This window comes from Neltuma alba, unplaced genomic scaffold (genome assembly GCF_004799145.2).
Source record: "Neltuma alba isolate B1F8T4 unplaced genomic scaffold, ASM479914v2 tig00013107_pilon, whole genome shotgun sequence".
NCBI classification, from domain to species: domain Eukaryota; kingdom Viridiplantae; phylum Streptophyta; class Magnoliopsida; order Fabales; family Fabaceae; genus Neltuma; species Neltuma alba.
Genome location: NW_021637431.1, coordinates 154,879 through 172,667, shown reverse-complemented (window position 1 = coordinate 172,667; position 17,789 = coordinate 154,879). Strand labels below are relative to the sequence as shown.

The 17,789-nt window shown below is 33.5% G+C and overlaps 1 pseudogene; it reads right to left on the bottom strand.

Moving 5' to 3' along the window:
* Positions 1 to 12,535: 12,535 nt before the first annotated feature.
* Positions 12,536 to 15,830, bottom strand: LOC114734507 ((3S,6E)-nerolidol synthase 1-like; annotated as a pseudogene).
* Between the last annotated feature and the right edge of the window lie 1,959 nt (positions 15,831 to 17,789).

The window sequence follows — 17,789 nt, the reverse complement described above, 5'->3', positions numbered from 1 at the left end:
CATTTAACTTTTATATGATAGTATCATCATGTCAAATTTCACGAAACTTGAGTTTGTGGCTCTTGACATTACTGGAAAGAATTATTTATCATGGATATTAGATGCGGAAATCCATCTAAGTGCCAATAGTCTAAGAGACACAATCAAGGAAGGCAACCAAGCATCCAACCAAGATAAAGCTAAAGCCATAATCTTTTTATGTCACCATTTGCATGAGGGGCTCAAGATTGAATATTTGACCATAAAAGATCCACTTGTTCTTTGGAACAATTTAAAGGAGAGGTATGACCACCAGAAAACTATAATCCTTCCTAAAGCTCGTTATGACTGGATGCATTTACGTTTACAAGACTTTAAATCTATGATCAAATATAATTCTGCAATTTTTAAAATCAGTTCTCAACTGAAATTATGTGGAGAAAAGATCATTGATGAAGATATGTTAGAAAAAACATTCTCCACATTTCATGCATCCAATGTGCTCCTGCAGCAACAATACCGTGAGAAAGGTTTCAAAAAATATTCTTAATTACTTTCTTGCTTGCTTGTGGCTGTGCAAAATAATGAGCTTTTAATGAGGAATTATGAATCTCGTCCTACTGGCTCCACTCCATTCCTAGAAGCGAATGTAGTGGCAACTGAATCAACCCGTGGCCATGGTCGTGTACGTGGACGGGGTCGTGGCTATAGGCGTGGCCGTGGTTGTGGAGGTGGTCGTTCCCACCAGAAGTGGGCAAATAATGATGAGCATCACCAAAAAGAATCTAGTGGAAATAATAATCATGTTGAAAATCTTTGTTATCGTTGTGGTGGCAAGGGTCATTGGTCTCGTACCTATCGTACGCAAAAGCATTTGGTTGACCTCTACCAAGAATCGCTGAAAAATAAGAATAAGAATAAAAATAAAGGCAAAGAGCCAAAGGTGGAAACAAATTTTATGGGAGAAGAAGACGATTCTGATTATGGCAACATGGATGTTACTCATTTGGATGTTGCTAATTTCTTTGCCGATCCTGATGGAAGAATTGATCACTTAATTGGTGATGGAAGTGTCAAAAAATGAGTCATCTTGATGTGATTGAGTTTCTATAATTAAGTATATTTTCATGTTTTGCTTATAAGTGTGCTCTTTCACCTACCACAATAAATTCTGTACTTGTAAGGTTATTATCTCCAAAATAAATATAATTATGAGTTTTTATTCATGATAAAATTATGTTTTCTTTTATTAATCATGTTTCTTTTAATCTTTTCCTATTTTTTTCATGAAGAATGACCATTATTGACATCAATAATGAAGATTTGTGTCTCGTTGATAGTGCAACAACTCACAATACTAAAAATGAGAAATATTTCTCTTCTCTGGTAATACGAGAAGCCAATGTTCAGACTATATCTGGAAGTATAAACCTCATTGAAGGCTCTGGAAGAGCTGATGTATTACTACCTGAAAGAACAAAATTACATATTGATAATGCATTTTACTCTACCAAGTCTAATAGAAATTTATTGAGCTTCAAGGATATCCGCAGAAATGGAATCATGTTGAAACAATAAATGAAGGAAATCAAGAATACTTGGTTATCACACACTTAATTTCTGATAAGAAATGCATTCTAGAAAAATTACTTGCCTTTTCTTCAGGCTTGTACTACACACGTATTAGTACAATTGAAACACATGCTATTGTAAACCAGAAGTTTACAAGTGAGAATAAATTTAACATTTGACATGACCGGTTAGGCCATCCTGGGACTATTATGATGTGAAAAATAATTGAGAATTCATGTGGACATTCACTGAAAAGTCAACAGATTCCACAATCACATGTTTTCTCATGTGCTGCATGTTCTAAAGGAAAGTTAATCATTCGACCATCACCAGCAAAAATAGAAAGTGAGTCTCTCACATTTATAGAACATATACAAGGGGATATATGTGGACCGATACACCCACCATGTGGACCATTTAGATATTCATGGTTTTAATTGATGCATCAACAAGGTGGTCACATGTTTGCTTATTATCCTCTCATAACCTAGCATTTGTAAGGTTGCTTGCTCAACTAATTAGATTAAGAGCACATTTTCCTGATTATCCAATCAAAAGAATACGTTTGGATAATGCTGGTGAATTTACTTCGCAAGCTTTCAACGAGTATCATATGTCTCTTGGAATTGATATTAAACATCCTGTAGCACATGTTCATACACAAAATGGACTTGCAGAATCATTAATTAAACGACTACAATTAATTGCAAGACCATTACTGATGAGATCAAATCTCCCAAATTCTGCTTGGGGACATGCAATTTTGCATGCAGCGACATTAATTCATATCAGGCCAACAAGTTATCTCAAGTCCTCCCCTTTACAATTGGTTTTTGGTCAGGAACCTAATATCTCCCATCTAAGAATTTTTGGAAGTGTAGTATATGTTCTTATTGCTCCACCACAATGTACTAAGATGGGTCCCCAAAGAAGGATGGGAATATATGTTGGATATGAATCTCCTTCTATAATAAAATATCTAGAACCATCAACAGGAGATTTATTTATGGCTCGATTTGCTAATTGTCATTTTGATGAATCAAAATTTCCAACATTAGGGGGAGAAAAGAAGCAGTTGGAAAAAGAGATTAGTTGGAAGAAAGTTTCATTATCTCAACTTGATCCTTGTACAAAACAATGTGAACTAGAAGTTCAAAAGATAATTCATTTACAAAGGTTAGCTAATCAGTTGCCAGACGCATTTACTGACCCAAAGAAAGTGACCAAATCACATGTTCTAGCTGCTAATGCTCCTATCAAAATTGATGTCCTTGTTGGACAACCTGCTATTGTAAATGAATCTAAAGCATGCATGAAGCGTGGCAGGCCCATTGGTTCCAAAGATAAAAATCCTCGAAAGAGAAAAGGAGCTAAAAATGTAGATGGCCAAGTCGAGGATAATCAAGAAAGAATTGCAATTCAAGAGGAGTCATTAGATAATGCTAATGTCTCAATTCCAAAAGAAAATCAACTACCTGAAATGTGCGAAAATGATGAGATCTCAATAAATTATGTTATGAATGGAATACAATGGGATCGAAATAAAGTCAATGTTGACGATATTTTTGCATATAATATAGCGCTTAATGTGATGAATGATGATGAGGATCATGAACCAAAGTCTATTAGTGAATGTAAATAAAGAAAAGATTGGCCAAATGGAAAGATGCAATTGAGGCTGAATTGAATTCACTGGAAAAGTGAAAAGTGTTTGGACTTGTAGTCCATACACCTGCAGATTTAAAACCAGTCGGATACAAATGGGTTTTTGTGCAAAAAAGAAATGAAAATGGTGAAATTGTAAGACATGAGGCACGGCTTGTTGCCCAAGGATTTACACAAAGACGTAGTATTGATTTTGAAGAAACATACTCACCAGTGGTGGATGCAACTACTTTTCGATATTTAATTAGTCTGGCAGCAAAAGAAGGACTCGATTTGCATCTGATGGATGTTGTTATAGTCTATTTATATGGCTCACTTAACAATGATATTTATATGAAACTCCCTGAAGGATTCAAATTTCCGGAGGCATACAATTCAAGTTCTCGAGAGCAATACTCAATTAAGTTAAATAAATCTCTGTATGGATTGAAGCAATTAGGGCGTATGTGGTATAACTGTTTAAGCAAATATTTGTTAGATGAGGGATACAAGAATGATCTAATTTGCCCATGTATTTTTATGAAAAGATCTGGAAATGAGTTTGCGATAATTGCGGTTTATGTTGATGACATAAATATTATTGGAACTCTTGAAGAGCTTGCAAAAGCTATGGGTTGCTTAAAGAAAGAATTTGAAATGAAGGACTTGGGAAGAACACAATTTTGTCTTGGATTGCAAATTGAATGTTCAAGAAATGGGATCTTTTTGTATCAAGAAACCTATACAAGAAAGGTCTTAAAGCGTTTTTATATAGATAAATCACATCCATTATGTACTCTGATGGCTGTAAGGTCTTTGGAGAAAGATAAAGATCCTTTTAGACCTCAAGAAAATGATGAAGAACTACTTGGTCCAGAAGTACCATACCTTAGTGCAATTTGTACACTCATGTATCTTGCTAGTCACACACGACTTGATATATCATTTGCTGTTAACCTACTAGCAAGATATAGCTCGTCACCAACACGAAGACATTGGAATGGAGTTAAGCATGTTCTTCCTTACCTCAGGGGTACTATGGACATGGGGTTATTTTACTCAAATGTACCCAAAACTAACCTCATTGGTTATGCAGATGTTGGATTCTTGTCTGATCCACATGTCGGTAGATCACAAATAGGCTATTTGTTCACATATGGTGGTACAGCCATTTCATGGCGTTCTATGAAACAAACCATATCAGCCACATCTGATCATGCAGAAATTCTTGCAATACATGAAGCAAGTAGAGAATGTGTATGGTTAAGATCGATAATACATCACATACAAACCACTTGTGGCTTGTCTTCCAGCAAAATGATCCCGACAATTCTATATGAAGATAATACTGCACGTATTGCGCAACTAAAGAAAGGGTACATCAAAGGAGATAGAACAAAACATATTTCACCAAAATTCTTCTTCACTCATGATCTTCAAAAGGATGGTGAAATCGACGTCTGACAAATCCGTTCCAATGAAAATCTAGCAGATTTGTTCAGCAAGTCACTTCCTTGTACAACATTTGAAAAGCTTGTTCATGATATCGGATGCCGTAGACTCAGAGATATCAACTGATATTACCAAGAGGGGGAGTTAACACATGCTATACTCTTTTTCCTTGACTATAGTTTTTATCCCATTGGGTTTTTCCTAGTAAGATTTTTAATGAGGCAGCACTGAATAGCATATTAATAAATGTGTACTCTTTTTCTTCTTCTAGGTTTTTATCCCACAGAGTTTTTCCTAGTTAAAGTTTTTTAACGAGGCACATATTTGTATAATGGACATCCAAGGGGGAGTGTTATGAATATTGTGTGGATGTCCATTTACCCCTTTCTCTTCATCTTCTCCAAGTAACTTCCACTACCTCCATCACCCATTACTCCTTCACTACCCATTCACTCTTGTAACTCACATCCATTCACATTCATGGGATTGATTATCCACTATTTGTTATTTAAGAACAATTGTAACCTATTTGTAAGATTATGCCTATAAATAGGACATGTCATTTGTGTTGTAATGCAAGTGAAGAAATACAAAAAGTTCTCTCATTCTCTTATCTTCATCTTTTTACTTTTGTGGTTTCATTTTAGTTCTATTTCATAAGACCTGCCACATTTATGAGTCTACTTTATTCGATTCTTGTGCTTTGCAGAAAAAACTGAAGAAAAAAAAATACTCCATCAGGCCGTATGTATTAACTTTAAAATTCAGAGAGAGTATTATTTATTTTATAAGTTATAATTTGGACTGATTTTAATATTTATTATATTTTTTTAATATTGACTTTGATTATTTTTTTGGGTCATATTTTCCACAAATTCTCTTTTTTTCCTCATTTATTATAAGAACATATTAGGAAATAAAAGGATGCTCTATTTATAACTTATTTATTGTTTTTAACTAATTTTAATTAATTGATCATTATCCGTGAATTAAATATTTGAAGCTTATATTAAGGACTGGAGGGAGTAAAACACACTTACCACCTTTTTATTTTAACCAAATTACAAAAAATCACTTTCTTTATTTGAAAATATATAAGTCTCTTTTAAAATTAAAATATGTGTTATATAAATCTCTTTCAAATCATTAATTGACCATTAAGTTTATTATTAAACTTATATTTTGACCAAATTACTTGAAACTTTTGTTCTGATGTGAATTAAAAAAACAAATAATTATTTGTAAAAATAAAAAATAAAGTGAAAGAAATGAAAAAGAAACTCTTAAATCACTACTACAGAAAACATAAAATTGAGGGTTATTTTTGCCCATATTTCACAATTAAAAATTGTTAAGTATGCTAGCGTCATATATTTGGATGGATAATATTTAACAATTAATAACCGGTAAATATTTTGGGTAATATTTGATGGTTCTAAAGTTAAAGCCGTCAAGTATTGATTACCAAGTTAACGGTTACTGGCCCTTATTAATTGATGGTTACTCTTAAAACCGTCAAGTATTTCAGATTTTTTTTAATATGGGTACTGCTTTTCTAGCAACTCCCTGTATTATGAAATTTCAAACAAAGCAGCATTATTCAATAAACAAAACCAAATTAGCATTCAAACCAATATACAACAATCAATAATTCAATCATATGAATCTAATTAACCACGTACCAAATAGAAATTTACATTATATACATCTTAATAACAAACCAAATGTCATACAATATGTTGTCTTAAGCATGATCAAAATTTTGGACAAGTACAAAAACCAAAAGCAAAAGACCAACCAAAACAAAAATTAGCAAATTACCAAAAACCACAACGAAATAGTCAATGCCAAAAGTAACAGCATAATATTGAAACTAAAGCAGTCTTCTACTTCCCTATCTATTTTGTGCCCACTAACAGTACAAAACCATTGCTAGCTCTTCAACAATTTCTTCCATCTGAGTGGATGAATACATTGTGTAATATATGTCAGCACAGTACTGTATGCAAAAGCAAATTGAAGTTAGATGTAAATGTAAAGCTACACTACATGTAATTCTAAAATATATAAATTGGACTTTAACAAATGCATATTACCTTCATGGGGATTGCGTTGGAATTGTGCATAATTATCTCCTTCATGAATTTCATCACACAATACCCACAATTAGAGCTTTTGTTTGGCTAACATGGGCACTATAAAGAATGGGAAAGGAAATTATATTAGTTAATCACATAAATAAATTATATTTAGTAGAATAGTAAATAATGGTAATAAATATCTTCACTTTCTTCTACGAGAAGGCTTCGTTGAATTGGCTGTTTTTTATGGGGGGCACGATAAGGCTTAATCTATGCGGTGTAGCCATAAAGCCCTGAGAAGACCATAAAATTGAATATTAATGATTGTCAAAAATTATATTGAAATAAGAAATTAAATTAAATATGAATAATAGATATAAATGTTACTTATTAAACAATTAAACCATAAACAGAGATATCAAATCCTTGGCTTTGTGGGATTGACCACAACCAGCATCCAGTGTCCCCTAAGTATAAGAAAGATAATTAGAACAGTTACAAAATATTTGAAAATAAAAGAATTTAAGGAAGTTCAGTATACTACCATTGACAGTAAGGCGCCAAAAACAAAGTCTCCCTCGTCTTTGGTGCCCTAGAAATGAAGATATTTGCCGAATATTTGGATAAGTTGTTCTTCTTCATATTAGGGCTGCGACCAGCAAAAGTATGGGGGTTGATAATCTTGAACTTGTCATCGAGGCCACTAGGGATTATAAAATTCTTGTATAGATGCCTAAATTAATAAACAAACAGATCAATGGTATAGGTACCTTACCTTCTTCTGAATTCCCATTGAAATATTTTTGAAATCGCTAGTAAGGATGATCACGATGCAACCATCTATGATGGCCCATATATGAATTTTTCATACCATGCTTCAACCTTAGTGAATCTGTGCTCTCTTCACAAATGGGACAACCAAGTTGCCCTTTAATACTATACCCTGAGAGATTACCATATGCAGGGAAGTCGTTAATTGTGCCAAACAAAATGGCTCTCAACTTGAATGTTTCTTCCTTACATGCATCGTATACATCGACTCCACTGTCCCACAATAGTTTCAAGTCTTCAATTAATAGAGCTAGGTATATATCTATATCATTTCCCAGTTGCTTCACCCCAGAGATTATCATAGACATCATAGAATACTTGTGCTTCATGCATAGCCATGGAGGAAGGTTATATATAAACAAAAGCACTGGCCATGTGTTGTGGGTGCTACTTTGCATCCCATATGGGTTCATCCCATTGGTGGCTACTGCAAGGCGTAGATTTCTATCTTCTCCCCTGAATTTAGAATACTCGATATCAAACTTCTTCCATTATGGAAAATCAACAAGATGCCAAAGCATGCCATCTTTAATCCTTTCATCCACATGCCACCCTAAATTTCTCAATTTTCTACATTACTATACAAGCGTCTAAATCTTGGCACAATGGGAAAATATCATAATGCCTTTTTAGAACTCTTCCCATTCTCTTGGTAGCACAACACATTACACTTAGGACACTTGGTTAGTGACTTATATTCCTTTCTAAAGAAAATGCAATCGTTGGGGCAAGCATGTATCTTCTCATAGCTGAGGCCGACAGAGTGCAACACTTGCTTTGTGTCATATATTTCGCTTAGAAGCTCATTTTCTTTCAGTAACATCTGTTTAACAAGTGAAAGCAGTTTTGTGAAGCTTGTGTCGCTCCACCTATTTTTTGCCTTCAGATTATACAGTTTTAAAACTACAGACAATTTTGTGAAGTCAATACAACCTTCATATAAAGCTGTCTCAGCATCACACTTCAATCTGTCAAACATTTCTAGACAATCCTCAAGTTTTTGTTCAATCGCATTAGCCATATCCTCAGGATGGTCAGCTTTATATGTACTTGTATCAAAATTAGATGATTCACAGCTTTCACTATGCCCTTAACTACTATTACTTGTACCTCTTATCTCTTCATGCTTTATCCAACACTTATAACTTTGATCGATTTCATTGATAATTAAGTGGTTCTCAGAAACGGATGGCAAAACCCACTTCAAAAGGCAACACTTAAGGTAAAGGCAAAGAATCCTATTGTGATCATTGGCATGCTCAACAGTAAACTTAATAAATTCTATCCCATCCCATTATTCCTTTAATAGACGATTGGCGGACATCCATTCCTTGTCTATGGTCACAACTATGATGAACCATTTAGAGAACAATGTGATCAGTGACTCAAAGATATTGTGAAAATTAAACAAAAACAGGAAGTCAATGCATGAGGCACTATTGATCACATTTATTCCTCTTTAATTCTAATTGCTAACAACTAATAATTCTAGTAGTTAACAGCTAGTAATTGTCACATCTCATAAAATTTTACCTGGATATAGGGAATTAAAAATTAGAATGAGGGTCAATGTAGGAACTAGACGAGGGAATGAAACAACTTTTTGATGTGAAACCCTGATAAGGTCCGGGCTGGCATTTTCGTAATTATCAATCTAGGAAGGGCAAAAAGGAAAAATTTGAGGAAAATTCTGGAAAATTCTCAAAAAAATAGGAAAGAGTGAATTAGAGGTTTTGAAAACTCAATTGAGGCCCAGAAGGTAGAATTATGGAGAAAATAAATTGTTACAGAATTTCCAGTAAACGGAAGTTTTTCAGGAAATTATTGAGAAATCAGAAGAAAATAATTATTTTAATTAATTAGAGGCCTCAATAAATTTGGAAAAAGGATGGATAAATCATATAAATATTTATTTGAATTTATAAAAAAATTTTAGGTCTTGGGAGCTCAAAAATTAATTTCAGGAAATTTATTTTCTCGCAGTGACACCAGTAAACGCCTTATCGGAGAAAATTCAAAATAAATATCTACAGAGGGAAAAAATTTTTGAAAATTTTCAGATCATGTTCCCATATTAGTAGGTGAATTATCATGGAGAGAAATAAATTTTTTGAGGTCTGAAAAAATTATAAAATATTACTAGTGAATAGTAACTGATAAAGTTTCAATTTGGTTCGGGATTTTGTTTTGGATTGTGGGCTAACTTTTTGAATCAGCCCAAACCATTTGTGGGGTCCACATTGAGCCCAATAAGGGCCCAATTTCGTTGCTTGCTGGCCACTCCACATAATTAATTAAATAAAAGGTAAAATTAAGATATAATTGTGTGGAAAAGTCTAAAAATTCCACTTGGATTAATCTGATTTATTTTGCTCTAAATGGCTGCCACATAACCACCTTGAGGTGTCCCATTTTCGGCCAACAAGAAGAAGGGAGGGGCTGATTTTAATTTTCTATATATACCCCTTTGGAAAATACAAATAAATGTTGGAAAATTGAAAAAATAAAAGGAGACTCTGCCACTGTAGCTCTAGCTCCATTTGGCTGAAATTCTCAAGTGTTTTAGGCAAGGAATCACTCAAATTACATCAAGAAGCATCAAGGTATGTTTAAGCATCCCTATTCCTATGTTTCAAGCTTGGTTAGTAAGGGTTTTGGCTTGAATATTCCAAGTGTGATGCTGCCAAATTTTGGTCTGATTATGGAAGGTTTAGGAAAGGATAGAAACCTTACCAAGTGTGTATGGATTGATGTTTGGAAGAAAATCCACCTAGGGTTATATATGTGTATTTTGGCCTAGCACTGTTCATGCTGAAGGAAATTATTTTGGCTTGATTTGATGATTCTAATCGGTTTAGAATGTGTTTTTGTGTAGGGAATTTTTGATGTAATTTTCCCTCCCCTCCATCCTCCAAAATTGAAAGGATTTGGAGGGAAAAGATAATATTTTATCATATTGTGACTATTATGCCCATATTTATTTTTAATATCCCTATACTACCCTAAATCCTTTTCTTTTTTGTCTCCAGGCATTGCTCTCTCCTTTGCATGACCAAATATTTCATTTAAAGATGGGATACAGTACAAGTTGTGGCTGAACATTACTTCAATCTTCTTTTCAATAATACTTCACGCTCTAGAGTATATTAGAATTTTGGTATAAATATTGCTCAATATATTAAATATTATTTACAATTCTATTTAACATTCTATAAAATTTGAAAAAATAATCTTAAATAAAATAAGTGCAAAATTGTCCATGTAAAAATATTTTTCCCTCCCCTCCCCTCATGAATCAAACAAAGTGATATTAAAACTCCTCCCCTCCCCTCTCTTTTAATAAATCCAAACAAGATAATATTAAAATTTTTACACTCTCCTTCCCTCCCTGCTCGTCTATTAAAATTCCTTCCCTCCTCCTCCCTTTCCTCTCATTGAGGCAAACAGACCCTTAAGTTTGCCTCTCATCCAAATCCTATTTCAATATTTTTTCCTTGAAATCAATAATGAAACTATTAACTATTATTAGCATAATAAGCTGAAATTACTAGTAAAAGACATAAATATGAATAAAATTAAGTCGCAAATATAAAAGATCATGATATCTAAATGTCCATCAGCATACAAAAAATATAAAACATCCATTAGACATAACAAGTCAATGACATTAACATCTAAAAGTTCCTTTAAAAGTAGACAAACGTTTTCACTAGAAAAAAGTGGACAAACACTATCATCACCATCATTGATTGTAAGAATATTTGATTGTGCTTCACTAGTAATAGGCTCTTCTTAACTTCTAAAAATATCAATGATTTCTCAGGAATTAATTGTGAAAATCACTTTACTGTACAATCTCATAGGAAGTTTGAAATATCTTGGCATTTTGGATTGATCCATAGAATACTTTTAATGAGATAACTATGTCATCTTTTTTTTGCTTTTGTTCAGGTTGGTCTTCTTTGGTTTTGTCTAACTCGCTTGTCTAACTCTATTTAAATATACAGTAAAGATTATGATATAGTCACTATAGAAAAAGTGTTAACTTATTTATTAAAATTTTATAATATATATACAAATTGATACGTATACGTTGGTTCAATCATTAAAATTTTTGTTTTAATAAGGGAAATATATTTTGTTTACTTTAATATATAACTATTGGTTCAAATAAATACAAATTTGAAATCTGATTTAGGATATGAAGAATATATTTTTATTTATTTTAATATCATTAGACATTAAGGTGTGAGCTAAGAGTGAGTGGAAAACTGAAAGTGAAACTTAGAGAGGGAGAGTATGTAAAATGTTAGGGACTTAGGTTAGAGTCAAGAAAAAAATATAAATTAAAAAATTATTTTTGGCAGGCTTAAACAGGTTGGCCCGCGGCCCTACAGGGCCAGCTTTTTTATTTTTGAGCCCAACAAGACTGGCCCTTTTAAGTCCAAGTTCTCTTTGAAAACCCCAAATTACAAGCTCAGCTCTCAACTTAAACAGGCTTAAATAGGCTGGCCTGACAGGCTTGACCCGTTTTTTCGGCTCTAGCCCCTCATCCAAATCCTATTTCAAAAATCTTTTCCTTGAAATCAATAACGAAACTATTAACTATTATCAGCATCATAAGCTGAATATTTTTTTTAGGTTTTTCTTCCCTTTTTATCATCTTCATATCCAATGAAAGGAACACCTACACAGCCAACAATGTTCTTTGGGGAGGACCATTAATAATGGCATAACTACTGATTAGGACATTAGATTCTAATATGACCTCCTAATTATAAAATATTTCATTTGATTCTAAATATAGGAGTTAAATAACTAATTTATGGAGATTAAACAAATTATTCGAATGGTTATGCATAAATTTTAGATAGATAAGATGAATTAAAATCTTATATTTAATTTATATTAAAACAAGAATATAAATAAACTTTTACATGATACTTGGAGCAGGAAGAAGCATGGGTCTGATCTTTCTACTGTATCATCTCTTTGGTACCATCACCATAAAGCAAAGATTTCACATGCTCTTCTAGCCTTGATAGGCTACAGTTATCGTAACTATACATTATAGGCACCATCCTCGCAGCATTCAGACATACTTTAGCAAAAGACGAGGGAAATGAATTTGTTGGAGTGAAGCATTCATTGTTGAGACATTTCCATGCATCCGAGATCTTATGTTTGATATGTTCTCTTGCCGCTTCCTCAGAAACTCCTGGGTGGTCCTTCATGTAACAGGCGAGATAGGACCCATCTTTTCCAACTTGATCATTGTCCTGTAATGAGAAAAAGATATTATATTGAGGCCTGTGGATTGGGGTCTTCCAAATTTATGGTTCAAATGTGAAGTGGATAAATTATATATGTCAAACAATCATGTAGCCTCAACTAGGACTTGCACCCTAATTTCCTTAAATATAATCGTATCATAGTATTCTAGTTTTCTACTTCACACAAAAATATTTTTGAATTTTGTTGTAAACAAAGTACCAATTTAACATCATGGTAGTATATTTCTTCCAGTTTTAAATGCAGAAGCTAGTTAGGGAGTTTATTTTTGGCTTATATATAAGAGATGAGTTCACTTTATCATCCTAAATTTATAATGTTTTTCCCATACTACTATGATTGATTGCACATGCTCAGAAGGTTTTTATCAAGAAGTAATTCTAATGCAAATTATTATAGAGAGTATTTTAGGCAACAAACATTTTTACAAATTACTAAGGTAACTGATTCCCTAGCTTGATCTTTGCAAATAAGTTGTTTAGTTCGTATATTTAAGAGACTAGAGGGAGTATTAAGAGAAGTATAAGGTTACACATAGTTACAATCTAGATCAACTGGTCGCCGAGGTCTTGAAAACTAAATCAAAAGTTGAATTAATGGATTTAACAAATCATGATTTATCAATTTGATGATTAATTGCTTAAACGGTACCTTTGCACCTTGTAAGTCATCACAAAGACTGAGAATTGCGGATGTGGAGGATACCAAAGTTCGTAAGCCGTCCATTAGAGCCAAAGTTTCATTGGTAAAGCCCTAACCTAACAAGAAGAATGCGTGCACAAGGCACCCATGTGCTCACAATCCCATTCTCTAAATACTCCTCACTATTTGGTAACTTCCCTGATGAACTGAGCCATTTTGCTTCTTCCAAAAATGCATTACACAATCTTATCCACGGCCAAAAAATTTATAAATCAATGATTTTTTCCCTTAAAAGAGAGATCTTAATTTCCTTATAAACTGAAACATGAACTTAAATTATAGTTACCGATTTGATTAACTTTTTTATAGGGTTCCACATGTTTGTTTCGGACCCTAATGGCAAATTCATTGGTAATATCATAGAGAGCCTTGAAGCATGCTTTCATGGAGTCTGGTAATTGCTCAGTTGCTCCCAAATCCCATCTGCATTAATATTCATAGATTTATTTGTGTTATGGCCTATAAGAAACTAGGAAAATTGGGGAAAAGACCCTCGTTGACAATTTTATTGATGAAAAGGACCTGATAAATTTTTTATACACATAAAGTACATGTGCTCTCAATTTTTGTTCACACAGCGTATTGACACTTTAATTTAAGTCATTCTCACCAGTATAATTTTTAATGGAGAATTTTTCCCCAATTTTCCCAAAGAAATGTGTTATGATAATTATATTTATAAATATATGAAAAAAAGTTACCTGTTGACAGCATCTACAAAGGAGTGAGTTCATCCAAGCTTCCATAAACATCAAATATATCATCAATTATGTATACCGGGGATATAGGCTTTGTGAGTTCGATCCTTTCTTCTGAAATGAAAGGATCCGTGAGGCACGCCATGGACCACATGTACCACTTTATTGGCTCATCTCTTGCAAACTTCAAGTCCTTGGCTAATCCTAGGCCTTCCCACCACCTGTGTGTGTGTGTGTGTAATACATAAAACTCTGTCAGTACGAGAAAGTAACTATGACGTGTTTCTTATAACTAGGCTAATAATCAATTGTATGTTAATTGGAGTGTTATGGTATTTTATATCAGATAAAAAAACTCACTTAGACACTGCATATGTCTCCTTCAGGTTGAGGGAGTTAGCAATCTGTGTATTGATTTGGGATAGGTTTTCTTGAGGCATTAACCATCCATTGTTAATTTGGGAATTTGAAATATGAAAATTTCTGGGCATAAACCTGGGCAAACTTTTGTGAATTGGGCATTTGAGAGTAGTTGCAATAACATTAGCTTCATGATGATCATGGAATCTTGAGCTTAGAAGATGACATGTAAAGTTCCCAGCTTCATGAAGATCATCTTCTCCTTCAATACTTAACTGTGAAGCTTCGAACAGTTCAATCAATCCTTCAGTGTCTCCCCAAAATTTCTGCCTCAGCCTTCCCTTCGTGTCCATGAAGTTTCCAAACACCCCTGCATAATAAGATTCAATAATAACCACCCAGTTTTTAAGATTCAAGAACAGTACTGCTATTCCAATAATTGACATGTCTGACTTTTAAAAAGAATTATTATTTATTTAGCCGTAGAAACGAAACCTTCGCGTGATAAATATGTATCACCTGCATGCATCTTTCACAAAGTTGTTGTCTTAACAAGCGAAATTGAAGAGCAACTTCAGAGAGCTGAAGATTATGATCTGTGTTATAATAGCTGAGTTCCAAGCTTCAGATAGTGTTTTCGAACAGCTTCTTGAATCTCCTCTTCGAAGTGGTGTTCAATCCCAAGCCTTTGAATCATATATAAACCATCAACTGATCTCTCTTTTGCTTTTTCAAAGAAGATTTTCTTAACGTTCTTCAATTCTTTTGCATGTCTGATATGGATGTCATCCTGAAAATGAGAAACAATTATACCCACAAGTATAAATTAAAGATGATATGTAAATGAACAAACATGCATTGATCACAGTGGAAGGGCTATGACTGCTTAAGCACAAGGTCTCGAGTTTAAGTCCGTGTAAATGCAGAAAACACATATGAGAAAGCTACTCTTAATTAAGCCCAAGAGAGTTAGTCCTAAAGGGACCCAGCAATGCTCGAATCCAATTCAGTGAGATAGCTATATCAGAAATAATGATGACATAAATGAATCACATTATGTTGTTTTACACTCTCTTGGAATATGTGCGCTTGTATAGAAGATTGAATTAAAAGTGATAAAGTGATAAAGAGAATTGCCTCACATTGAATGTTGATTTTGAAGGAGTGATGTTCTGCTGCATGGAAATAATAGAAATAGCTTTATTCATGGAAGCAGAGTTTGAGAAATGATTTCCTCTGGTGTTGGTTCTTGGAATATCTGAGATTTGCTTCAGAAAAAATGGCGACTTTAGGGTGTAAAGCTGACAGGGTGCCATGGTGAATGAGCAAGTATCATTAAAGAATAAGGAAACAAAATTGAATTCTACAAGGCTGGTTTCTCTGGCATTTCTGGTGTTCCTTTCAAGCATAATTAAAGACACGGGCCCCAATGTTAAACATGTTTCATGGTGACTATTGAATTCTACTAGTCTTGCTTCTCCAGTGTCACTTTTGCCCTTATTATTTGTCACTGGTAGAAGGAAAACAATAAATAGGTAAAATCTTTCATTTTTATCCTTATTAAGGAAACTGTTAAATACTACTATATTTGCTTTTACTTATTTCTTCCCTCTTCACCTTTACTATAATTAATAAGAGCAGAATTAGAAATGAAACATTAAAAAAAATACAAGTGACGAATAAAAAGGACTAAAATCCCTCCGACAAAGTGAGTAGCAGTGTTATTTTGACACGCATTGTGCTTTTTGAGGAATTCTTGGGTACTTACCACTTCATTCAAACTCTGTATGTATTCCTACTGGAGGCATTTTAATCTGACATGGAATTGGTAAAAAATTCAGAGAACATAGCTGTGGGTCCCACCATTTTTTTTTCCCTAAAATCACCCTCTCCTCCCTGCAATTTCTTTCCCGTCTCCTTCCCTATGGCCCCTCTCCTTTTCACTCCATGTTATCTCTCTCCCCTTGCTACCAAAATCTAGTCTCAGCTTCTAACAATGGAATCCAAAGCTAAAATATTTTTGAATGATCTATTCAAGCAAGCAGAGCTAGATCTCCTCCAAGTATAAGAACATCGAGAAGCTAGTTCCAATAACAGAGGCGTCGCTGCCAGATGTGGAGGCCGCAGAGATCTGTGCAATGGAGGAATGACAGAGCGGAGCATTTAGGAGGAGGTTGGGCTCAGGCAGAGGGAACTTGGTGAAGATGAGAGTTGTTACATCATAAGATGGAATACCACCATAATATTTGTCACTATGCTTCCCTAAAAGACCTATTCCCTATCCTATCAAAATATAGGAGTTAATTTCGGAGTTTTTTATGATTCTGTAAGAAAGATTCAAATCCCGTTACTTGTTTCCCTTTTTTTTTTTTTTTGGGTAAGAACTTGGTTCCCTTATTTATTGTTTTTTATGTTATCCTTATTGATTGTGAAACCATTTTATTTTGTCATGAGAATGATTGTCAAAACTAAACCTAAAAGGGTGGTTCGATTGGGAACCAGCTTATGGTCCAACCTTGATATGTAGCTACCATAACCAAGGCAAAAGTGAACTAGTCAAGAACGAGTAAAAAACAGTGAAAACAAATCAAAACCGTTTTTTTTAGAATTATTTTTAAATTTTCCAATACCCAAAATCATGTTACTTTTTGTTTTAATCCATTTTTCAATGGGTTTTTCTTTAATGTTGTATATTTGATGATTTATTGGTGGTTCTGAACTTCTGATTAATCATAGAATATTACAAGTTTAATAAGTTGGATAATTAATCTGACATACTTGATAATTTTTGTGATTTGTAATAGACAATAAATATTTTTATTGTAATGTTAGTGTGATTGACTATAATTTTAGCATGCAAAGAAGGGTATAGGTAAAATTATTTAAGATATTTTTATTGTTTAAACATATTCTTTAAAATATATTTCAGTAGTTGAAATCAGTTTGACCGGTTCAGCAACTGAACGTGGACTCAGTGTCTTGGTAAGTTTAATATCCATTCCTGTTCTAACAACATTTGCTTTTATTGAAATGAAATACAAAGATAAATTTTGTTTTTGTGATATCTAAATAATAAATGGGAAAATGAATTATTGCTACTTAGGACGGAACGAATGTAATTATTTTTATTTCTTGAGTTGGCTTTTGATAGCAGTCGAACCCTCAGTGTCTATTTTTT